The 24,718-nt window shown below is 45.6% G+C and overlaps 1 long non-coding RNA gene across 1 annotated transcript; it reads left to right on the plus strand.

Annotated features, from left to right (window-relative positions):
- Positions 1-1,698: 1,698 nt before the first annotated feature.
- LOC144157623 (uncharacterized) lies at positions 1,699-7,520 on the plus strand. The gene is made up of 3 exons (XR_013319804.1): positions 1,699-1,988; positions 4,433-4,517; positions 7,004-7,520. It is a non-coding gene; the product is annotated as an uncharacterized LOC144157623 (long non-coding RNA).
- Positions 7,521-24,718: the final 17,198 nt, after the last annotated feature.

A 24,718-nucleotide genomic window follows, 5' to 3' on the forward strand; every position in this document is an offset into this window, starting at 1 on the left:
TGAGAGGTATAAAACTTTAAAAATGACTTGCTTTTTTCTCTTTCTGAGTTCCGCAATGCTATTGCCCATGTGTGTACTCAAGGCAAAATGAAGTCAAAAGACTTTGGCCTGTTTCCCCTGTGTTGCCTCTAGGACAAAGGCTGTAAGATAGAACTTGAATTTGCTGTCTTAATTCTTCTGTGTGCCGTAATGCTGTTGCTTATGTATGTACTGAAGGCAAAATGAAGTCAAAAGACTGACTTATGTCTTTTGTGTTGCCTCTAGGACACTGGGAGGAAGGATAACTATTTGTTGCCTTACATTCTTTTTCTGAAGATTATGCTTCCTCAAGTAAACATAAAGTCGAGCATGTAAGCCTTAATTATACTCGAAAGGTTAAGTTTTTTGGCTTGGCTAGAGATGGTAAGAAACAATGCCGATGGTTTGTGGAAATTCTGCAGCACTGTATACGTTATTTCGTGCTAGTAAGGTCTGATAAATTCGCAGAATTAATATTACCAACTGGTACGTTTGTATGAAACAGTGGCGTAAGAAGGATACATATTGAACGAGGCTGTTCGAAGTGCCTCGTCCCTCCCATTACGAAAAAAAAGTGGGAGGGAGAAGAATATACAGACCAGAAAAAGTAAAAAGAACACAAAAAGACGAATAGAAAACGAAGCAATGAAAACAAAAACAACCTAAAAAGTGGCTTCCGATTGTCCTAGTCTGTGTTTTCCTTCAGGGTCGTTGTAAAATGGCTTATCCTTGCAACTAAATGCTGAAGCGGTGTACTGTTTTTTGGGGCAGAGCTTGCGGTAGAAATATATTGCGACAGAAAAAAAAGGGACACAGCCAGACGAGAGCAACAAGAGCAACAACAATGTCAAAATATAACCTAAGGCAGAAAACCTTCACTTAAAACACGGTGTAAAAAAAAAAAAAACGGTCACTGAGCGGGTTTCGAACCACCGCCCTTGCATTCAGTAGGCGAGTACTTAACCTCCAAGCTACCAAAACATTACACGATTAGATCGTAAACATACGTCTAAATACTTCAGCTCACACAGTCTTGCTAAGCCTCCATTTGAGTGAATTGTTTGCCTGCGTGGATTTGACGCACGGTGCTTTTGTGTGCGTGCGTGAGTGCGTGCGTGCATGCGCGCGCGCGCGCTCGCGCGCGTGTGTGTGTGTGTGTGTGTGTGTGTGTGTGTGTGTGTGTGTGTGTGTGTGTGTGTGTGTGTGTGTGTGTGTGTGTGTGTGTGTGTGTGTGTGTGTGCGTATGCGTGTGCGCGTGTGTTTGCGTATGTCTGCGGGGAGTAATTTTTTTATCCGGCCGTTCTGTTTGTGAAAAGCCCACAAACAGTGAAGGGTGAATGCTTGGACGCTGAACAAAACACAAAACAGTCAATCTAGATGTAGATGACGATGATAATAACTTCGTTTGTTAATCCATTTTTATTCGCTTTTGAGTAGCAACAACTTACGACAACAAAAGACGTTGCTCGCATCAAGAAAATATACTGCCATTATATATATGTTTGCTATTATCAACTTTAACAAAATACTATAATGGCGTCTGCCTAGTTTGCTTCAGGGGTGATGATGAAGGAAGAAAGTAACTGCTAAAACTCTATGACTGCTAGATAGCCAACTGTAGTAATTGGTCTAGTCTAGGCTAGCATATATGCAGTCATTGTTATAGGTGCGCAAGAAAAGACGTGGTTTGTTCGTTGTGCGTGGTTTTGGTGGTTTGTTTTCGATTTGCTGGTGTTACGTGAATTACTACGTGCTACTCCTGCCGTAATATTACGTGTTAGTGCTCTTGTGCCACCTGAAACATCGTGAGTGCTGGCAAAGCGTCTGTGTCGTCGCCGTACTGCGCTGCTGTAGCAAACGCACATCGAGGTCGCCATTTGACAAGTTGTGCGTGCCTACGTGAATCAAGAGTCTCTACTGCAAGTACCAGTCTGTCGACGCGACGTGTGAAAAATGCTGCGTGTTCTGCCGTAAGTGATTGTTTATCGTGGTGCATGTTAAAATTTTATTACGCGTTGCCGCAGTGCTGTTTTGTTAAACGTGTTGAGTATATTCCTTGGTGTTCGGCTCGCCGCGCTTCTTTTATTGTAAATTACCGGCTGCGTCGGCGCGGTCATAATGAGCTTCCAGGAGCGGCGGCCAGTATGCTGTGTGAGTGATCGACCCCCTTGCCATTGCCGGCAACGAAAATATTATGCTGACGGCCCAGCGGCCGCCGCTTGGCTTGGGTGGATTCGACGCTAAAGCTTGTTGCATGAAAAAAAAAAAGAAAGAAAACTGCGTTAATGGTTGTAAAACAAAACGCCCACTCCCCGATTTTTTTTTTTTAGGAGGCAGTTGACCCACAGTATATTTTTTTACAGGACGTAGGCAGCTTAGCAATGTTCTAACGGGTAGTTTTCGTTTACGGGTAAAGAAATGCAAGGAGGCTGCATTACATTTGTAGATATAATACGTAAGAGTTGCATATACGTTGAATTTTCAACATTTAAGCATTGCTAGCAACTTTATAAGTAGTACCACGTGCACAAGGTCTTTAGGCAGTGAACATTTGACCAGATAATTGTTTAGACGTCGCAGCTTGAAAACATGCTGTTCCAGCCTGCATTGCTGGTGCAGTCACAGGGCAGCTTTCACTGTTTTAATGCAAGAAATTTTTCCACCTTCCTAAGCTCATCCAGCATCGTCATGATGAGACAGCAATTCTTGTGTGGTGTGACATTATTTGTAGCTGGCTTGCATAAATTGTGTTGACCGTAACATGTTGAGCATGGGTTAAACGTGTTTATTCTTACAAATATGCATGTGATGGGGATACAATCACGGTGCGAAAAAGATTAAACAGGGCGTGGGCTTGCCACCGTGCTCCTTCGCCATCCTGTTTTTTCGTTTCGTCAGCATTTCAACTTGCCTACCCCTTGGAGGTATTGGCACGCTGAGACGTTTACCATGTGCCTCAGAGAGAATTTTAATGGCGCCATGAAGACAATATACAAGTTTGTGTTATTCGAAAGATTTCGTGTGGTATGGTGCCCCCAGCACTTGTCCAAATGCAAACGATGCTTTATTCACTGAGAAATTCATTAATTGAAGCTAAAATTTTGGTTTTCCCGCTAAATCGTGCATTTTCAGGGTCTGCAATGACATCACAGGAACCGACCGCTCTGCAGCCGATTGGGAAACCTGCTTTACCGTTAGTTAACCTAGATGGTGCCACCATACCGTGGCAAGCCGCTTTTGTTTTGTTTTTACCGTATTTAAACGTGGCTTGTTTTTGTTCAGCGAGAAAATAATCGTTTCGTGAAACATAGTGCTCGCTCCACAAATATGGTCACGTAAGACACCGTTGCTTGTGTCAATCGGCCATTGTTGTCCGAGACAACCCCAAAGCCCCGCAGTCCTGTGCAGCTAAACCAAGCATAGTGCGTGCAGTACCAACAGCAGTACGCATCGGTACTTCTATGCTTATGTGGGCTTTCCTAACCTTTACTGTTGGTCCCACCATTCTTACTACTGTAAAAAGAATGTGCCCTAAATTTAAGCGCAAATAGTTCGTTCGGCAAGCTTATAGCCTCTGCCTAATTCGCGTTTGCTGTTGCCGCCCTCCGCTAACTGCAGAGCTGGCTGGTATGACATAGGTTCTGTTGCGGGAAATGAGCTAGTGGGTCGCATGGCCATTTCCTTTGTTCCTAATTTGTAGCTTATTTGAGTGGAGTTTATGTTAAAAATGGTGTCAGCATGAGTCTAGCAACGGAATCCTTTGAATGAACCAAACTTGTGTTTTCTCTTCATGGCTCCTTTAAAAGCCGTAACCACGTTTCGCACCCTCTGGACCAGAGAATATGCTTGCACAGTGGAAATCTGGGGCCACAGATTTCTACCACCTAGGGATATTTAATAGGCTTAGTTTAACATTAATTCAGTGTAAGGATGCTTCTGTTCCTTTAAAGTATGGCTGAAAGCCTTGTAAGGATTGTAATGTACGTACAGTGCTCACGGATTGAAACGCGACACTGCAAGCGCGTGGCCTGCGCTACATGCAGCGCCGCCAGTGGACGCCCGTGGAAGCTAGGTGTTGCATTGTGGTATACCACGAGGATGAGAGTGTTTTGACCATAAGCTTGCTGCTTCCGGTTGCCAATAAGCGGGGCAGTGGTTCCCCGCAGTGACAGCGGTGCGCTGTCAGCGACAGCGGTGTCCATGGACGGCGCTGCATTTATTGGCGGCCACGCGCTCGCAGTGTTGCGTTTCAATCAGTGAGCACTGTACTTATTTTTTAGCTTGAAAGAACTGAAGGGGCCTTTTTTGCACCTACAAAAAAGAAATTCTGTCATGTCCTGTCAGAGCGAGTATTTCACGGCATTATACCGCATATTTACGGCTTGTTTAGTACTTGAACTTCCATTTTTTACAGGGCCAGGTGTTTGACATGGAGGATGTACGTTGTGAGCTACCAGAAGGATTGGCTGCCTCCTGTTTCTATCTATCCTGCACGACCTGTAAGTGGAGTTCATTACGGCTGTGAAATGCATGAAAATCTCGATTTTGAAGGCTGAGAGAACATGAAAACATAGAAAACCATTGTGGCATTCTTGTGGTACCTTAGTGATATTAAGACATAAGAACATTGCAGAGATGGGGCAAAAAATAAAGAACCGATGAGGGTGAGAAACTTCCTGGTACCTTTCTTATTTTTTTTGTCGCATCAGGGCTGCGTCCTTGCTCCATGAATTAATTAATAACGACTGTGTCACCCTTGTTCACTGTGGTAGTTGCGTGGTACCCACAGACAGTGTGTGGGGATTTTTCTTCTACCGCCTATTACAGATGAACTACATCTTTAGACTTCTACTCAAAAGTCATATTATGGATTACATTACATGAGTGAAACAATTCCATGCACCCAGAAATAGAATTTAGGTGAATTCACTTCAATGCCCTAGATGCAACTTGTGCCTAGCAGTGAAAAGGGTGTATTGCGTGCCTTTTTGCCACTGTTTCATGTAGTGTAATGAGTCTCACTGGCCATCGTAGCCCCCCCCCCCCCCCCCTTCCCCCCGAACAGCTATTTACTCTAGCAAATATAATGATGGTCCTAATTGTAGAAGGGTACCCGCCGCGGTGGCTCAGTGGCTAAGGCGTTGCGCTGCTGAGCACGAGGTCGCGGGTTCGATTCCCGGCCGCGGCGGCTGCTTTTCTGATGGAGGCGAAAAGCAAAAAAATCCGTGTGTACGAGATTTCGGCGCACGATAAAGATCCCCAGGTGGTAAAAATTAATCCGGAGCCCTCCACTACGGCGCGCCTCATCGCCTGCGTTGCGTCGGCGCGTTAAACCCTACAATCAATCAATTGTAGAAGGGTACTCAGCAATTGAAGAAAGAGCTGTGGGGGGTTCTGGTTTGTGTATCAGACTTTGTTTGGAATATTGTTATGTAGCCACGGATAATGCAGGGTTTTTGTAAAAATATAGATTATCGGAGCAAACTTGTGCTCCGCAGTAAACATAAAAAAACACAAACCTCGAAGAAGTCAGCAAAGGGACGTGCATGGATGAGCGTTGGCGAATTGAATGCTGCAGGGTTTCTTTTGCACTCATTCATTTAGATCGAGAACATTTTCAATAAAAAACAGGAAAAGCTAGGATAGGGATCGCAAAGCAACAAACACCCTTTCCATATCAAACAGGACTGCTGGTGCAGCATACAAAGGAAAAAGGGGAAAAAGACGGTTCCCTTAAAAAAGGATAAGATTGCAGGGTGTGGCCAGGTGCTTGTAACAAAACATTTTGTAAACAAATCAAATGGCGTGGTTGGGGGCAATATTATGATGTTTATAGTAGGAAAAACCTGCATTATTTCCGAACAGTATGAATGCTCTGTGTGCAAACATATGCAAAAATGCTTGTGTGTTTTTAGCATTTGAGTGCACGTTAGAGAGTAGTCAGCTCAAGTTACTGCGGTAGCTTTCCTCATTGCTGGTAAGCATAAACCCTGAAATTAAATTTGCTGTATTCGACCGCTTTAACCCTTTCACTGTCACTGATGTCCTGGTTTGTCTTCGAATTTCTCCTCCACGGTGTCACTGACATACCGGTGCGTTTTCTGTTGTGCGTTGAAAAATTCGTGCCATGGTGCTAAGTTGGCGCACCTGCACGGTTTGTGCTATCTGTCAAATCTTTCTAGTAGCTTGTATTTTCACAAAGTACAGAGCGACCAAGCCCAGCTTTCGCTGCTTGGGGGTCACTCCGTGCACTGTACATCTGTTGGGATGAGTGACCACGTGGCACGCGTGCAATGATGGGTGCAAGTGTGCTATCCACCACATTTTTCTAGGGTTGTTTTTTATTTCTGTTCCTGTGTCTGCTACCCATCGACACAAGGAAATATAAGAAGTGAGGAGCCAACCTAGAGGTTGCTCAGTTCATGGTGATGTACATTTTGCTTTTTGTAAGCAAGCACAGACAAACAAAGTAGACAATGCAAGTGCTGTCTCGTAAACGAAATGCACAATAAAACTGCTGCCTTTACAGGTTCCAAAGAACGCGTAGACACAAGCAACTACTCATGATGACGACTGATCAATGCCTGTCTTAGCATGTTCATGCAATTTTATGTTGCCTTCCCTGCCCCCCCCCCATATTGCTTTGTTCCCACAGTGCTGCTGCAATAATCTCATCTCAAATGTTCTTGCGAGGCTGTATAAATGCCCGTCATGAGGAGGCCATGAATCTAAACAGTACTTAGTTCTGGGTGTGTTGCCTATGTAACAGTATGTCATATTTGATGTTCGTAAGCTCATTAGTTAATTTATGTGGTCTAAATTTTGTGGCTAATTTTGCAACCTAGAAGTTGTACCTTCTCTTTCAGGATACTTGGTTCAGTTTTGTATGGGAACACTCCTTTATATTTACAAGCATAACCAGCAAATGTTTGAGACGTGTTTGTTTAAACCCCTTCATATGCGATCAATGCGTTTGTCATTTCAGGTTCAAGCGTGGCAGTGGCTATCCCGTCCTGTGAGGGGTAAAGATGAGGCGACACCTGGTGTGGCCGGCGGCAGCAGCACGTATGGATCCAACCTGAATAAAATAGTCAGGTTTGCAAGAGTCGTGTGATTCATGTGATTTTCGTCAGCTTGCTCTTACAGAAACAGCTGCAGCATGAAACAGTGACTGTGGAGCTGGCTGACATTTTCTACATGCAGCTGGCTGTTGGGCGCTGTTATTTGACAGCATGCAAAGGGCACTCAAAAGGTGGAAGCTTGTGGGATACGTAGAGGACGGAAACATAAAGGATTCTTGGGGGACGCAGAAAGTCGGTGGCGAAATTTCAATACAGGGGACACACAAGGGACGAATGCGGTCTGTTGCCTTCAAGACATATAGGGGACACACAAAGGCCGTATGGTGTCTGTGTTGCCTTTGGGAGATAGACTGGACGCATGGAGGACGGAAACACACGGGACACTTGGAGTACGCAGAAAGTCGGTGGCGAAATTCCAACACAGAGGAAACACACAGGACGCACGCAGTCTGTTTCCTTCGGGACGCAGACTGTCTTTTGACTGGACATAGAAATTTTCATAAGGGGTCCAAAAGAGAAACGCTTGTACAGCCTACCTGCGGGCAAAACATTCTCAAGATCAGCATGTTTTGCTTCAAAATAAAACGTAATTTATATTGTTCAATCCACAAAAGAGCAGGCTTTGTCTGCAAATATATCAGACGTTGCGCGATGTTACTGCGCGAGGCATTCCATCTATGTGAGTGCACTTGCGACTGCAGAACTACTAACTGGACCTCGTACATGGGTGTTACATATGGGTATTTCATCCTCATGTGATGCTCCATACATGTAACAGTATGAAATTCAGACTTTTTGTGTATAGCGATAGTGTTGCCGCTGAGGAGTGCCCGCTAGCAAGGAAGCGTTTGGGCTTCCAGGTTTAGCGCAGAACGCCAGCTGTATAAAAACACGCCCCAAACAAGAAACTCTTCACGAGAAGGTTACCACAAGAAATTCCATTAGGCGGGGGGGAGAGGGGAAAGGGGTAGGCAGAACATCTAATAGGCGTATCAGAATAAATTACGGAATATTCATATTTGGGTACTTTTTTCTCTCCACCCCAACGGGTCCCCCGCTCGGCCGCGTGCCTGCTGCGGCCATAGTCGCCGCGTCCCACAAAATTTTTAAGAAGACTGTTCTTCCGCCGGGTAACCCACAGATTAGCAGGAAAAAAGGTCTACTGGGGGAAATTGCAAACTGGGGACAACCCAAACAAGTTTTATACAGTGAATGACAGCTCTTAGTATACGACTCTAGATGCAAGAACTGTAACCGTATCGCGGACCACGACCACATGGCGTGGACATGTCCCTGTCACAACAAACTTCACCAAAATGCTTCATATTGGGAGTTCCTGTTACACAGCCGGATCTGAAGCACTCCGCGAAAAGTCATCGGTCTCACATTAGAAGCCGCTGTGTCACAAGAGATCGCGGCCGACTAAAGGTGGGTGGTTTGTCTCTGTGCCTAAATAAATTTTTAAGTTTATTTATTTTGTCCTCCTCTGAATTAACCAAATTGACTATATCATTCATTAAATTCCTTACTGCCTTGTCTTGTTTGCAGGTGCTGCGCGCTTTGTGCCAACACAATCTTTCTTCTTTACAATTGACTGAACATATCGTTCTGGCCCCCTGTACTTCTCGGGCACTTGAGGTGGTCAATTGGTTACGTTGAAGGGTTCACGGCGTAAAGGTCCCTGGTTGGATTCCCAGGACATCCCTGCCCCAATTTTTCTTGAGCCACGCCTTCCCAACATTTGCTCGTTTGCCCTTTGCATCCTTGTGGCGCAACACACAAAGTAACATTTACCATAGTGTAAAGTTAGCCGGTATTATTTAAAGTTTGGTAGCGAGAGAATGTGCACAATCCGTATTTATAAAACATTAATCCATCCAATGATGTCCACCTTGAATTCCAGAACCATCGAAATCCCGGGAAGACGCGTGAGAATAAGGAACATCGAGCCATGGGAATTCATCAACTTAGAGGCTGCGGAGCCAAGCAGACCCAGTGCGTACTGCCGGCTCGCTATTGTTCCTTCTTCGAGGTCGCGGGTGATTGGGATAGAGCGGCTGGTTAATCTACTGGCCTCAAAAAAATTGTGTTACTCTGTAGGATGTTAATGAAAAATGAAAATATTTTTACGTGTGTTTAAGCATTTACGAGACTTCCTCTAGGGCACACGTAGAATACAGTTGTACAAAGTCTTGCGCAACTGGTCGAATAAAATACACCCAACAATTGTAGCTTTAAAGGGTTCGTACCTCCCGGCAAGTTAATACAAAATAGTACTGGCTATTCACTCATGTTTTGATTTTTAATTATACCTCAGTCGTGTTTCCTTGGCGAAAACATACGGGGAGTATAACCTGCGTACATTGCTTAGTATCAAGGACACATTCAATAGCGCCAAGTATCGAATCTCCAAGCCACCTCCGAGGGTAGAGTGAATTTCTTTGACCACATAGGGTAAGCAGTGCTTACTATTACCTGCTGCTTGTAGCCATTTACTATTGCAAGGGAATCTTGTCAATACAAAGGCTCTGGGGACCGCAAAACCCTTCTAATTAACCGAACATTTATTTAAACAACAACCACGAGAACAGCTTTGCCGTTTGTCCTTACCACGTCTCCCTTTTTGACCTCGTTCCGCATCTCGACTATCATGCAAGGTCGAGCGGATACGGGTTGCTATGATAGTTGAAGTTATCGCTACCGTCAAATCCGGTATTGCGAACCTCACATGAACGATGTTTTCAGATTAACTAACATTTTGAAAATCCCCTACCAAATCCCCAATAATTTCTATGTAAAGACATTTCACTACTGCGAATTTCAGACCACAGATTATTTCAGAATAATGTATCGAATCTTATCACCCTTATATGAAACAACAATTCGAAATGACGAATTCTGAGTGTACGAAATTGCTCGTGTTGGTGCGAATGGCGACTAATGGTACTTAATACTTAATGCGTGTTTGCTCCATCGCAACCACCTGCGCTTGGGCGGTCTCGCCGCCATGCTTGCTAGCGGCGGCGGGAAGACAGTGAAGAATGCGATGCGTGGATGAAGTCGCCGAAAAGCTCACCGTGGATGCTGCAGTCACCTTGGACGATTGCGAGCAGTGCGACGATAAAGCATGCACGCCTGCTGAACTGGTGACTGAAGACATCGTCAACACCGTTAGTCGCCATGACGGAACCAGCGACGACGACGACGCTAATACGGGGCCGGCAAGACAAGGCGAAGAAGCCGTGTCTAAAGCTGATATGCTGCTGTCCGTAGCAAAAATGTGGATTTTTCTTTGCAGGTGCACCAATGCTACCGAGGCAGTGCAGAAGAAGACGGACAGCTTCGACTCGTTCATCTTGCAGGAGTTTATTGGCACACGTTAGGCGAAGATTACTGATTTCTTCAAATAAACGTGCATCCAGACCCGCGTTAGCGACTAACGTGATTGTTCGCGTGTTCCCAGTGAAGGCAGGTGGATGCTTTTCTTACGTTCATAATTTTTACTACGCATTTTTATTTTCTCACTATAAGGATCATTCCAAATAACAAAGTATTTTTGCGGACCCTTGAAATTCGTTGTATCGAGATTTGACTGCACCATCGAAGCCTAAGGCGGCCACCACAAAAACTGCTTACACGGCGCTATGCGTAACAAACAAGTTTGTGGACCATGAAAGGGAGAGACGGGTACGCTGGCGCGAGCTGCAATTGGACGGCAGCTTCATCAGCATATTTGCTTACGACAGTTCGGTTTACTTCGCTTCTCTGGCACTGTAAGCTGCATATGGTTCTGCGATTTCTACGAAAGTAGAAAATATAACGTCAATAAGAAACGGCAGAAGAGTGAACCAAGTTGATCTAGGTTATGAAAAATTAAAGCAAACAGAAACGATTATCATGGGCCGTCGAAACAAGCTATACGAGGGGAACTTTTTGCAGGGTGGACCCGCAGAGCAACCACACTACGCCTTTGCGAACGCTTTTGCTTCCTCAAGGAAAGCATTCTCGGGTAATCAGATATCTGTGGTAAATATCGGGAAGCATGCTGCACAAGGATTATGCAAGAAATGCTCAGCTTATGAGCTCGTAAAGATGGAATACAAAAATAAAATATTTGTCGGCGTAGGCGGTTGTGGATCAAAGTATATGGAGATCAGTTCTACAGTTGAATTCTCTTTTATCAGAGACAGCTGGTGCGATATAATGCAATCCAAGCTTCTCTTTCAGCAAGTTTAATTGGTCAGGTGTGTGCGGCGAAGTTTTTAACCAAACATAGGATTGCTACCTTAATGAGGTGGGCTAAAAAGAATTTCTGAAGTGTGTGAGGTACGGTGTCACAGAAGCTGGTGAGTACGGCGTGTCTTTACCAGTAAAATGAAGAGAATATATTTCCACTGACTTTACTGTCTGCAATGTAAAAACCTTTGTGATATTAACAGCGCGAAAAAACGGGACAACAGAGGAGACTAACACAGCGCTGACTAACAACTGAAGTTTTATTATTGCTGGACAGCAATAAATAGAAAAAAGGAGCGTGACACATAACTCTCGACTTAACAAAAATTTTGACAAAAAAAAACAAAATGCCATGGAATCTAAACACAGTAATCGGCACAGCAAAAGTACACGAGCCCATACAGTCACCACATATCAGAGGCTCCTCCGCACGTGCAATCTGCTAGCTATCTAAATAACTGATTTCTTTCCCCGTAAGGGCGATGGAGGGTGTGCTACACAATCTTCCTCCCGCTTCAGAATTTGCCATGCCTTTTGTATCTCTCGCCTCATTCTGTCAGGATAACGAGCCAGCACGAGGCACTGCTGATATGCAGGCAGGCATGCGCACTCAGCCACATGCCCTTAGCGTTCTCCCCGACGAGTTGCGTACATCGCACGCGTGCTCTCGTAGGCGATCGTTGAGGCAGTGCCCCGTCTTACCAACGTATGAGCGTTCACATGACAACCGTGTTTCGTAGATCACCTCTTCTTCACAGTGGACCACCGGCTTAGTGTGCCTCTTTTTACACTTGTCTTCTGGTGCGCCTTCGCAATTTGGTTTTGCACACATGCTGCCTAATTTGTTTCGTGCCGCAAACGCAACGCCTACACCCGCATGCCCTACTATTTTCTTCAGCCGGTGGCTAACGCCATGGATGTAGGGTATGACCGCTGCCTTTTTCTTCTCTGATGGAGGCTCCCGTTCAAGTTGTCGCTTTCTCAAGTCCTTGGGCAGCTTGTGGTTTACGCTACGGAGAAGCGAATCAGGAAAGCCAGTCATACGTAGACGGCTTCTTTGAGCGTCAAGGCTGCCTTGCACACTATGATGGCAAGACATCGACAAAGAGTTCTTCAAAGCAGACGCAGCCACTCCTCTCTTGACAAGCTCGGAATGTGCGGACGTGAAAGGAATGAAGCGTTTTTGGGAGCGCGAGGCCTTACTCCTACAGAGGTGTTCAGCGCTCAAGAGCAATCTTAGACCGAAGAACTGAAGTTCGTTATTTGTGTCTACCTCCTTGGTTAGCCCGAAGTCGCTTAAAGGGGTCAAGTAGATTCAAGTTTCAAGTTTATTCCCTTTCCAATTGTTGAAAGTGAAGCAAGAGCTAAAGGCTCCAGCCTAACAGAGGCTCTTGCTTCACGGGACAATCCAGCAATACAGATATCAACAAAATAACATTCAATTTTATAGACACAAAAATATACTCGAAACATGAGTAGGGTAAGGAGAGTGGGGATAAATACATATATTCACAGGCTCTCTCGTACAGCTGCAGAATACTTAAATACCAATAAAATAGTTTGTAGCTAGCAAACACTCTAATTATTGCTGAAGGTACATCTTGTATATATAGAGTAAACATATAGTAAATGGAATAATACACTTACAGACATCAAAACAACAATAGTATTAACAGGCAGATTAACACGCAGAATAGCAATAAGAGGCAAGACCAAACAGGCAGACTTGTTTGGTCCTGAAATACCTTCCACCGATGCATGGATGTACATGTAACCAAATAAAGCAATGTGTTAGCAATCTCCTCCTGCAAGAATGTTGTTAAAGCCATGAGTATTAGCTGAGAAATCGTAAGTCGAAAACCACGCATTATAGTCGCGCCGTATTTCCCCCTCGTTTAAACTTTTTCTTCGCTGTTGTCGGCGCGCGCGCCTTCCCTCCCATGATGCTGCTCTCCTCGGTGGTGACGTACTTGCGCTATTGCGCTCCTCAGACTGCCGTCTGCTACGAGCAAGCTCTTTCGGCCTTTTCATCCTTGTTGACACCATGGACACGAATCCCGCACTGCGCTCAAGGTTGGAAAAGCGAACGAAGGACCTTGCCACATGTGTGCGGCCTGGCCTTGCCCTTTCGCGATGTACGTTAATACAGTTGCTATCGGCGGATCATGAATTTTATCAGCGGCGAACTCGCAGCCGCACGGGGAGGAGAGGGCTGTCGTTCCCTTTGATGCACCGCGCACTGTTTATCCAAAAAACATTTCTCCCACCTCCCCTCGCGGGAACCCCTGTGTAGATGCGATGCATAGGGGGTTCCGTTGTTGTTTCCGTTAGGTTGATTCTCCCATCGCGTGAAACGTGCCGTGAACCCTCTGCCGCAGCTATGACGCAACGTGGCCCGGCTATGACGCAACACAATCCAACACAATCCACTTTAATCCAATCGAATCCAAATCCAATCCAAGCCAAGCCAAGCCAATCCAATCGAATTCAATCCAATGCCCCTCGCGAGAGAGTGTTCGCTATCGGAGAGGAGAGGGGGTGAGCGGCGGAGAGCGCAGCTCGCGCGGTGAGTAGAATGGGGGAGGGGTGCGGACGGACAACAACAACGCCGTATGGAGGGACAAGGCGAGTGAATGAGCTGCAGCCGCATCTAAAAGCCGTCTCAGATGTGGCCCCGCTGGTGCCGGGTCTTATTTTGAGGCGGGGGTAATTCCTACAGGCGGCATGTGAACAAGACATTTAAAACCGACACAGAACACATGCACAAAACGAGTCGGATCGGATCGCTTTATCAGTGGCGATGAGCGGGAAGGCGCAGAGCAAACCAGCGCCGCACTCGAACAGCGAGCACCCGTGTTCTGACAAGCTGCACCCATGTGTTGCATTCAACACTGACGGGAAAGCGTTTGTTTGCTTGAGTGATTGATTGATTGTAGGGTTTAACGCGCCGACGCAACGCAGGCGATGTGGCGCGCCGTAGTGGAGGGCTCCGGATTAATTTTGACCACCTGGGGATCTTTAACGTTCGCCGAAATCTCGTACACACGGGCGTTTTTGCTTTTCGCCTCCATCAGAAAAGCGGCCGCCGCGGCCGGGAATCGAACCCGCGACCTCGTGCTCAGAAGCGGAACGCCTTAGCCACTGAGCCACCGCGGCGGGTAAAGCGTTTGTTTGCACTTGTTGGGATAGTCGTAAAATGTCCAAGCACTCCGGCACTCCGCTAGCAGATCAGCCGGCGAGTCATTTCGCGAAACATTTGACAGATGGCGCCGGATGCATTAGCGTTTCTTTACGCCAAACTGATGAGACGCTCTACTAAAACTCCCCTCGCAGTGTTTACGTCATCATCATCATCACCAGCCTATCTACGCCCACTGCAGGGCAAAGGCCTCTCCCCTTATTCTCCAATTGCCTCGGTCCTGTGCCAACTCTGACCAATTTATCCCCGCAAAGTTCTTGATCTCATCTGCCCATCTAACTTTCTGCCGCCCATTGCAACGCTTGCCTTCTCTAGAGATCCACTCTGTTACCCTTAATGGCCAGCGGTTATCTTGCCTTCGCATTACATGCCCTGCCCACGTCCATTTCTTCTTCTTAATTTCTACTAATATGTCTTTAACACCAGTTTGCTCCCTGACCTACTCCGCTCTCTTCTTGTCCCTTAATGTTACACCTATCATTTCCCGCTCCATTGCCCGCTGAGTCGTTCTCAATTTAGGTTGAACCCTCTTAGTGAGCTTCCAAGTTTCTGCCCCGTAGGTGAGTACTGGTAAGATGCAGCTGTCATACACTTTCTTGTTCAGCGACAATGGTAGTCTGCTATTCATTATCTGAGAATGTCTGCCGTATGCACCCCACCCCATTCTGATCCTTCTAATTATCTCTGCCTCATGTTTGGGGTCCGGGGTCACAACTTGGCATAAATAGATATATTCCCATACCAATTCCACTACCTCACCACCTATCCCAAACTGCTGTGCTGTCCGGAGGTAGTTGATCGTTACTTTGGATTTCTGCATATTAATGTTAAGGCCCACGGTTCTGCTCTCTTCGTGCAGTACGGAAAGCATGCTTTGCAATTCGTCGTCCGAGTTACTTAGCAAGGCTAGGTCATCAGCAAATCGTAGGTTACTGAGGTATTCTCCATTAACCCTTACTCCCACCTGTTCCCAATCCAATGTTCTGAATACTTCTTGTAAACATGCTGTGAATAACATTGGAGAGATTGTGTCTCCTTGTCTGACATCCTTCCTTATAGGTATTTTACTGCTCTCGCTATTTTGCGTAGCAAGACGCAAAAATTTAGCGTTTAGTGTATGCAAATGCAACAAATGCTGTACTAAAACTCTCTATTAACCGCAAACTAGCGTGCGTAAGTGAGGCCGCAACATGGAGGGAAGTAGCGCAATATGAAGGAAAGATTTTTTGCTTCTGAGGAACCAAGTTCTTTGGCCCTGTGTTTTTAAGTACGTCAAGTAGTTAGCACGTCGCCCTCATGCAGCTCTGTATCGTCGTACCATCACTGACTGTCGAACGAAGCTTGGAGCTAAGACAAGGCAGCGACCGAAGCTGTTTGTGTGTCCTTCTCCTCCTGTACTGTGGGCGCGTTCGTTTCGCGATGAAATGCGGCGTAGTACTTCTGCGGGAGGATAGTCCTTCCCATGGTCTGGATTATCTTTCTCGAGCGACGTACGACTCAACCTGGCATTGGGTATGTGCAGTGTGACTAGCTAAAAGCCTTCTCGTCTTGCGCGCCGGAGATAAATGACTTGCTGTTCGTCCCCGAAAACCGGGCTAGAGGTGAATGCCGAATTTACGAAGGGCAGGAGGAAGCAACCAATAGTCTGTCAATCTCAATTCAGAATTGCAACGCATGTTGTGACGTTGTGTTCGTTCGAAACGCATCTCTGGATTGTTTTGAAGTTGAATAAAATGTATGCGCCAAACACGGCCATTCGGCTTAGGGCGTTCTCTGCGATTGTACTAAAGAAGTGCCACGGGGCTTCGACGCTTTCTTTATGGCACGTACTCACGTAAGATAACATAGATGGCGTGTTATGGCCGTCGTTCAATAGAAACGGTTAAGCGTTTGTTTAAACTTCTTTCGTTTTCGTAAAATGTTCAAGCAATTTGGCACTCCGCTGGCAGGTCAGCCTGCGAGTCGACGCTGAGCAGACGACACATCTCTTTGCCGGAAGAGCGTGAAAAAGCCACCCAATAGCATGATGTTTACCTCATGACGAACATCTGGGAATCGATGACGTAGACATGTGAAGATGGCGGCGTCCAAAAACACGCAGGGAAGGGTGAGAAAAGGGTGACAAACTTTGCAACAAAAGTGTGAGCTTTCCGCTGCACGTAAAAGAGTAATTTTTTGAACAGCTTACGTTGACGACCCAATCTAACGATTCCGCTAGTTCATTTATATGCTCAAAACGCCTTTCAGGGCCCCTTTAAGGTTTCGGCGAAGATCCCCAAAAGGTCAGCGACGTCTTGCGCTTGCCCTTTCTAAGACCCCTTGTAGATAATGAGAAAATCGTCGACGAAGCGATAAAGGAGCCTTTAACGCTGCGCTGTTTTTTTGAGCTTCGTCCAGGCCTTTGTCATGCTTCGCAAGCCTAAGGTCGCTCAGGATTGGCGCCGTGAATGAACCAATGCAAACCCTCTAATTCTGGAGGTGTAGGCAATCTTCAAACTTGATGAAGGTGGAACGAAGGTAAAAAGACAGCCGCTCAAGAAAGTTTCCCACGCTGGTTCTTCATTCATTCTGGAACCTGATTCCGCCTAAGCTGTCAATACCTTGTTCAACCGCCTGGCAAATGCTGGCGCGCGGCAGCGAACAGTACAGACCTCTAGATCTACTAAACAAGCGGTTACCCCTTGTGGTTACTCCATACCCAGGAAAGTGCAAACTTCCTGCGCCTTTCTGACACGATAGGGGAAGTCAATCGGTAGAGTCGCAAGCGACTGCTGCAAAAAGAATCCTACCGAGTGCTTCCAAGTGCCCGCTCAAAGACGATCACTCTGAATGGGCATTCGCGGCTCGTGTGTTTTTGCAGAGAAAACCACCGATAAACTGGCGTACTCGCTCTTCTTGAAAAACTCAGCGATCTTCCCCAACTGCATGTCTTCGCACCGCCTCAATGCCTCCTTCCTTACTTTCTGACGTCAGGAACCCTGCAGAAATTGTCAGCAATTGCCTGCTTTGCTTTTTCCGCGTAAGACCCCGACGGCATTGCGACGAAGCCACCCTCTTTGACAGACAGCAGAAGCTTCAAGTCTGCTTCACGAAGTGAGGACACCACTTCTTTTATGTGAACGGTGAGTTTGGTCTTAGGCATACACCTCACGATATCGACTCCATCGCTCACGCATCGGTCGATCTCTTCAGAGTTTGCTCTTGCGGCTGCGGTCCTAATCACGGAGAGTAGCTCTATTTTATCTGGTTAAAGATTCACACAGACATTCGGCCCCAAGTTTAAGGCCTTCTGAGCCTGTGCAGGGGCACTAGGAGTTTCCAGGACGTGGACAGCCTGGTGAGCTGGAGCTGCGCGAGGTTGCGAGGTTTTCTGGGGATTTCAGCAACGATCCTTCGCCAGAGAACGTCAGTGGCCAATGACCAAAGCCACAAAACGTGGCTTTGGTCGCCAAAGTTACAAAATGTTTACGCAAGCTATTGAGATTCAGCTATTACAAGAGTGAATATATGACCTTGTATCGGTACTTTACCATTGCTTGCCCCTCGGTGAATTTTGCATCGTCACCAGACCGAGTGTTTTCCCAAAATATAGAGTCAACTTTCTTTTGGCAGATACCCATACAGATTTCCATCCGTCGGCATTACCCTAATGTTTTCGAAAACTACAATACAATCACTTTAATATAATACGATAATCTATGCTTACCCACCACGCACCAATTGAAAATAGGATTTCGACAAATATTGAAAACACTGTATACGTACGTTGTTATAGGCGAACTGTTAAAACGCAGATCCGTATTGTGCAAAAGAACTCAAGTAGGCAATGGTGCATGCCAGGAAGTTGTGCTCGGGCATATCTGTCCTGACTCACGGGATGAATCCTGCGTCGTAGGTCATAAAGAATCCAAGAGATTCCAGCTGCGCCATAACAGGCAATACATCTGCATGAAATTTTAGTAAGAACTATTTGTATTTGGTTAACACAGGAAGAGTTCGTGCACACCTTGATACTTGCATACCTCGTGAGCTTGTGGGATGTTGCAAGCATTGAGAATGAAATTTGCAACCTCCCTCAGCATCCAGTGGCAATCTCTGCGCAAAGTTTTGATCTAAACGTATTGGCATCATAATAGAAATTACATGTCAACGGAAGCATGTATACTCCACGCGAGATCAGGCACAAGCAAAAATTTCGGAAGCGAAATCACAGCATTGTTTTCTCTCCTATTTCGTGCCTGGGGTAAGGGAAGAAGCGCTAAAATTAGTCGTCGTGCATGGCCTGGTATATTTCTCAGAAAATCACATACACAGTGGTTTCAACGCTTTTAAATACAAGCGCGCTTACGAAACATTTGCCCTTTCCACCCGTGCAGCTCTGCTCAAAAGAAATAACCAGTGCAATCAGAAACTGTGCCCTTGGGTTTGTGGTCCTTGTTGATGTTGAGCAGAGCAGGCTTGTGACCCTCTTATTCCCGCCATTGTCGCCGTGAGACCTACGTCAGAAAAGGAAAAAGCCTATGCCTACTCTCCACTACAGGGTCCACTGAGAGCGATCTTACTCGTGTTTAGGCATGCGATTTGCTTACTCCTATGTGGGGGATGCAGTGTATCCGAGCGGGCAAGCATTGAATAACTCACCGACATACTTCACAAGTCATGCTACAGCTGGCGAACTTACAGTGCCCTTGGAGATCTTTCTCTACACTGTTTTTAGGAAGGTGTAACACGGCCGCCATCGGCCGGGACGTCTGGGAAGATGACTCTGCTCTACGCCTGCAAAACACTTTCTCTTCCCCTACAAGATTCAACGTACATTGTAATAACGCTGCATATGATTTTTACTCCCTTGATTTTTACTTACCTTTTATGTCCTTCGATTGATAGGAGGTGTAAGAGCATCTTCTTAGTTATGCGGTTGATAATACAGCCTAAGAAATAGGCCTTAAGACAATTTACCTTGTACTTTCAATGGCGCATACTCGAAACACTTTTCTGTGCTTAGCGTGCTTCACGTTGTTTTTTAGACTAGACAAGTTTGGAGATTGTCCTCGCGGTTCGAGAAAATCTATCCGATTGAACTTGGGTTTGGGTCTCGTTTTCGTTTCTGACCACGACGTATCAATTATAATGTATTTGATACGTTGTTTTTCGCTTACCGTCAGCGGCTTTCCCGATTTTGTTGTCTGGCTTTTTCTGAAGACTTCCTGATGTTGTCTGAAGACTTTTTCTGTCCAAGGTGAAGTTCTTAACAACTGGCCTCTAAATAAACTTGGAGTCTGGCCTGTAGTGGCCGTTCTTTTTTCAAATGTGTTTTGCAAGTTGGGGAATCAAACGTACAACTTTGCAAAAGAAAAAAAAATGTTGCCATAAAAAAAATGCTAACGTGCCTGTTTTTCTCTCAGGGCATACGGTCAATTATCATCGGTAGAAGAAAAATGAATGCGCAAAGTAAACGTTGACGTTTGCCGAGTATGTGAAAAACACTTTTTGTTCTAAAAACATCTGGAACATGTGAGAGTTGGAGTCAGTGATCTTGCTGTGGCAAAATGCACCTGGGATGGCAGTTCGATTTCGGGTAAGGAGGGTTTCACGTTCACAATTTCAGTGGTTTGGCATTGCTGGGGCGTTCCCATTTAAGCTGGAACCTAACAGTCGTACTGGATGTGGCGATCACTGGCGTGCCATACCCTTGCACTTTTACTGGTATGTAACTATCTCCTCCACCAGTTTTTCTCAAAGATAGCGGAGTCAATGAAGATGAAAAACTGCAAGCAGCCTTTCACCTCTGCTGCTTTTAAAGTTTAATAATAAATATCCAAACCGGTGTACAAGTGCTTTCGACATTAGTGAGACAAAACATTTACAGCAATGAACTGATTAAGCTAAAGACTAATGTTAATTTACCGGTAGTGGCCGAACAGTCAAATACCGTAGATTGATGAACATGTAATTACGATGCCGGCAGACTGGAACGCCGGAACTTCATTTCGTTTCGAATGGCCTAGCCTAAAGAAGCCTGACGCCGATTTCCCATTCATTCATTCTCTGTTTGATTGCCTAGCTAGCCGCTGCTTACATTAGCCCACGACTTTGACAAAATTGGAACCGAAGCTGTTATTCCGAATGCGAACAGGCCAGCTGCAACACGCTGGAAAATGAGTGCGTATCATCGGAACACAAGTTATGACGGCTGCAAGGGACTGGGCTAGCTGAATTACCGGCACCAAGAATTTGCGAAAGCCTCCTTACATGTACAAAAAATGTTTCTTAGGTTTCGACGATAAAATATTATCTTTGTAACTTGGAAATATTCGGCAGACAGCCTTGAAGAGACCCATTTTTTGTATTTTCTCATTTCCGCCGTATTTGCGCGTTTCTTATGTGCACATTATGGGCTTTAAAAGGGTTGGGATCCCGTTGCAGATGCCTGTGTCATCCTTGGAAAGACGAGAAACAAAAGGCAGAATGTTGCTTCCCCTGTTCGTCTTCATGATCATGCACTTTGTCGCTTGCTTCTGGGACAGGCCAATTAACATTGAAAGATGCGATAACAGTAAGTCGACGACAGATTTTTACTTCGCGAATTGAAGAAGTTTAAACTGTAAAAGTTTTTAGAAGGTTTATAAAAAGACAATGCGACATTGTTCAAGCTCAGAGAATTTGGATTTGGCAACTTACTACGCTTTATTCAAGCCTGGAAAGAGGTTTTCATAAAAAAAAATGCGAGAACTATAGAAATCATTTTTCATATTCTTGTTTACAGTGACGTAGTAGGGTCATGAGGAAGTTTATATGGACCACCACTGAAAACAGTTTTCGGTGTTTTATCTGCACGTTGGAGTTTATCGGTGTTTATGTGCAAACCGCATGGAGCATTTTCTGCTCGCCAAAAGGCGCCGCCCAAGCCACAGGCGCGCTGACGCAGCCGCGGAACCACCCGCATGCTGCGTGCGCTGCTGCCGGCGGCGGCAACATGGCGGCGGCTTCGAACACGAAACGGGGTCGGCATCTCGAGCACCTGCTCCTAAGAGCTCTCTAAAATGCCGCTCTAGCCAAGCACGAAGTTCCTTCTGCGGTAAAAGAGCTTACAGTGTGGGTGAAAACGGCACTATCAAACAGCATTCGCGCCGCTAGGGAAAGCACCCATTCAATATCTGCTGGGGTGGCACGCCTAAACATCGTCGGCGGAGCCATAAGGATGTCTCGAAGCTTAGCAACTGCCGCCATGAGGCCCGCGCCTCCGCATTGGCGCAAGGCGCCACGTTCCTGCCGCTCAAGCGTGCGACGCGCGTCATTTTTTGAGTAAGGCCGAAGCTGCCACGTGCGATGAATAAAAATCGCACACGCAGCGCCGACACACACGAATCGCGCGCAAAAACGCGCCTTACGGTTTACGCTTGAGTGATATCATCAAACCGAACTAGACGCCCAACTATCATGACCCAATTGTTTTTCTTTGGAGGTGGGTTAAGTCGGTGACCGCCATTCGCACGAGCGTGACTCTAAAGACCCCGAGAAATCGGCTGAATGTGGCTGAGGAGCCGCGACTGATGAAAAGGTGTTCTTTATTATGTAGGTTGTTTTTTAAAGTTGTCCCTAAAATGAATAAGACTGGTATAGGGGAAAGAGTGTTTGTTATTAGCGCGACTCGTTTCTTGCCTCCATGGCCAATTTAAATATAACTTTCTCAGTTCCATTTTCATACTTTTTAACGTGCTCATCACACTGATGATCATCTAAACTTTCGAGGCACATCTCGGCATCTTTGGTTAGTAAATCTTAGCTATCTTCACGTTGAAGGCAAACGCCTTACTTAGTTACTTGTTTTTTTAAACATGTATTCACGGTACCCTTCGTCTGTGGAAAGCGTTAGGGTAGATCATAAGGTTAAAAGCAGTCAAAGGGTACTGCGTGGTCTAGGAACGATGTGTTACGTTTTTGGGTGCAACATTTTGCCAGAAATGAACATAGAAGCTTATGAGTGCTGGTGACTGATTGTAAGATTCGAAATATTGCTCCATTGAAGATTGGTGCTTGCTAACATAGCAAAGATACACAAGTGATGATGCAAGGCACATAAATTACAGCCCGCTTGCTCATATTCATATTACCGGTATGTATGTATGTATGTATGTATGTATGTATGTATGTATGTATGCATGCATGCATGCATGCATGCATGCATGTATGTATGTATGTATGTATGTATGTATGTATGTATGTATGTATGTATGTATGTATGTATGTATGTATGTATGTATGTATGTATGTATAGGAACGATGTGCTATGTTTTTGGGATGCAACATATTGCCAAAAAAGAACATAAACCTATGAGTGCCGGTGTCCGATTGTAAGTTTTGAAAAGTTGATTGATTGAACGTCGGTTCATAATAGCAGAGCAAAGATGCAGAAATCACAATGAAAGGCATATATTCTGGCCCACTTGCGGGATATTTAGATTAACTCGTTCGTACGTACGCACATACGTACGTATGTATGTATAAGTATGTGTGTGTCTTTATGTATGTATGTACGTACGTATGTATGTATGTATGTATGTATGTATGTATGTATGTATGTATGTATGTATGTATGTATGTATGTATGGGTGTATGTATTGTCACGAAGCCTAAGAAAAAGCAGCAATCTTGAAGGTAAAAAATTTATTGGAGCGAACGTGCGCACCCCTGACAACTTCAAGAATACAGAGGTGGCGAATCAGCATTCAATAAAGTTACGTACGCAGGCGAGTGACCGCGAATCGTATACCGCCGCTTCTGCTCTGCGGGCATTTATTTCTTGGCGCGAGTGTTTTTTGAAGTGTTGAATTACATCCACAGCACTGTAGATCAAAAAAGATTATTCTAGTCTGGTGACGTTAGATTGAAACACTCTCCCTAACAAAGCATAAAACACGTGCTGCATAAAAAATCAAAAATTGCAGCATCTTCTAGTGGGGAACCACGAGGAGGATGCGAAGCATCATGGAGGTTCTGTGTAGGTTCTATTGTGTTGCCGTTATGCTGTTTCATTTATCGGGGCACGAGTGGGAACGTAGTGTGAACCCCCATGTAGAGACAGAGAAATGTAGAGAAATGTAAAGAAATGTAGAGGGAGCAAAGAGACTGACACCCGCGTTACATGATCGAACACCTCCTGGTTCCGGTCTTTCTTTATTGCGTGCTCACGCTCCTACCCCGCTGCCCGCTCTCTTCGTCCTCTTCTCTGGTTGAGCTGCAAGGCGTGTGGCTCTTCCTGCCACAGCTTTCCCGCCGGAAATTTAAATCTTCGCTTAATTTTTCAGTTCATCGGTTCCGTTGACGTTCAGCTTCGCGTGCCTTCGTTGTATCAGTACCTTGTTGACGTAGTTTGAACGAGTGATGGACATAAGGCGTGCTCGTAGCACATGCTCCTGTTTCGGTTTGTAGCGCAGTGGGAAGAGCACCTCCCGTTGCAGCCAGAGAGTCGTGGGATCGAAACCCGGGCGGCCTAACTATTTCTTTTTGTAGTTGACTGCACGGACGTCAGCCCAAACGCTGACGGGCTGAAGAGACGCGCATGCGCAATAGAGTGCGGATGGCTGAGAACAACAAGGGAGGGAGGGACACAGCCCCCAGCATTAGTTGCTTCGCATCTAAAGGAATGTAATATGGACTTTACTTGGTCCATAAAAAAACAGATACACATCCCGGTGCAGCCTATTGGCAAAAACAAAACAACAATAAACCTAATGCAGGTTTCGCGGCAGCATGTATGTATGTATGTATGCATGTAGGCATCTATGCATGTAAGCATGTATGCATGTATGAATGCGTGTATTCATGTATGTATGTATGTATGTATGTATGTATGTATGTATGTATGTATGTATGTACGTACGTACGTACGTACGTACGTATGTACGTATGTCCGTATGTATGTGTGTATGTATGCATGTATGCATGCATGTGTGTATGTGTGCATCTGCCCATGTATGTATGCATATTTACGTATGTATGTATTTATGTATGTATGTATGTGCGTATTGTGGTGACGTTTTTTGACACCTGCAAAAGGTCACGTCGTCAAGTCAGGCAGAGTACGCGCGGACGTAGGCAACCGGGGCTGAGGTTCGAGCTGTGCGAGGACACACTTCGTCTCCTTCCGAAAGCGTTGCATGGCACATAACCTTACCGGAAG

The sequence above is a fragment of the Haemaphysalis longicornis genome, unplaced genomic scaffold (assembly GCF_048455015.1).
Source record: "Haemaphysalis longicornis isolate Haplotype H1 unplaced genomic scaffold, Haemaphysalis longicornis Haplotype H1 scaffold_10, whole genome shotgun sequence".
In the NCBI taxonomy this organism is placed as follows: domain Eukaryota; kingdom Metazoa; phylum Arthropoda; class Arachnida; order Ixodida; family Ixodidae; genus Haemaphysalis; species Haemaphysalis longicornis.